The sequence below is a fragment of the Harmonia axyridis genome, chromosome X (assembly GCF_914767665.1).
Source record: "Harmonia axyridis chromosome X, icHarAxyr1.1, whole genome shotgun sequence".
Classification (NCBI taxonomy): domain Eukaryota; kingdom Metazoa; phylum Arthropoda; class Insecta; order Coleoptera; family Coccinellidae; genus Harmonia; species Harmonia axyridis.
In genome coordinates this window covers 30,648,428-30,649,687 of record NC_059508.1, presented here as the reverse complement: position 1 = coordinate 30,649,687, position 1,260 = coordinate 30,648,428, and positions in this window count along the sequence as shown.

Sequence of the window (1,260 nt, the reverse complement as noted above, 5' to 3'; positions counted from 1 at the left end):
CTCGAATTTTTTTTTTTTTCGAAAAAAATTTTCTGATTGTGGAATTTTCTCAAATTTGATTTGGTTGCCTCCTAATGTGTTCTAAAAGAGTAAATCAGTAATCGGAATCGAAAAATATTTTTCGGATTTTTTTTTTTTTCGAAAAAAATTTTCTGATCGTGGAATTTCCTCAAATTCGATTTGGTTGCCTTCTAATGTGTTTTTAAAGCGTAAATCAGTAATCAGAATCAATATTCATTGTCGACTTTAATTTTTATAAGGAAAAATGTTCACGTCCTTAAACGCCTCCCCATCATCAGCCCGAGTCCAAGTCGATGTCAGTCCCGAGCGGACGGTGTCAGATACTACCTATCGCCGAGGTCTGGACTTGGCGAGATATTACGACGTGAAATGTTCCGATACAACTTTTGAACCAGGATAGTTAGAGAGATGATTTCTTCTATGTTGTACGTTGATTGTGGAATGAAATACGGAAAATAACTCGCCATGACCGAGGTGATTACGATTTTTTTTTTTTTTCGAAAAAAATTTTCTGATCGTGGAATTTTCTCAAATTTGATTTGGTTGCCTCCTTATATGTTCTAGTAGCGATAATCAACAATCAGAATCAAAATCCATGGTCGGGTTTGATTTTTATAAGGAAAAATGTTCACGTCCTTTTTTACAACCCCGACTCATTGACGATGTTAGAACCGAGCCGGCGGTGTCAGATACGACCGATCGCCCCGGTCCCGATCGTCATTTACGTTGTGCATCGGTCTGCCCGAGATTACGTGGTGCATCGGTATGATCGAGTTTACGTGGTGCATCGGTAAGATCCAATTCACGTTCTGCATCGGTAAGATCCAATTCACGTTCTGCATCGGTAAGATCCAGTTCACGTGGTGCATCGGTAAGATGGAGATTACGTGGTGCATCGGTAAGATCGAGATTACGTGGTGCATCGGTAAGATCTACTTTACGTTCTGCATCGGTCTGCCCTTGTTTACGTGGTGCATCGGTAAGATCGAGATTACGTGAAGCATCGGTATGATCGAGTTTACGTTCTGCATCGGTCTGCCCGATATTACGTGGTGCATCGGTCTGCCCTAGTTTACGTGGTGCATCGGTTTGGACTTAGAGATATATTTTCGACGTGAAAATGTTCCGATACAACTTTTGAACCAGGATAGTTAGAGAGATGATTTTTTCTGGGATGTACGTGGATCGGGGAATGGATTGTGGGAAATAACTTGCCATGACCGAGGTGTCCTCGAATTT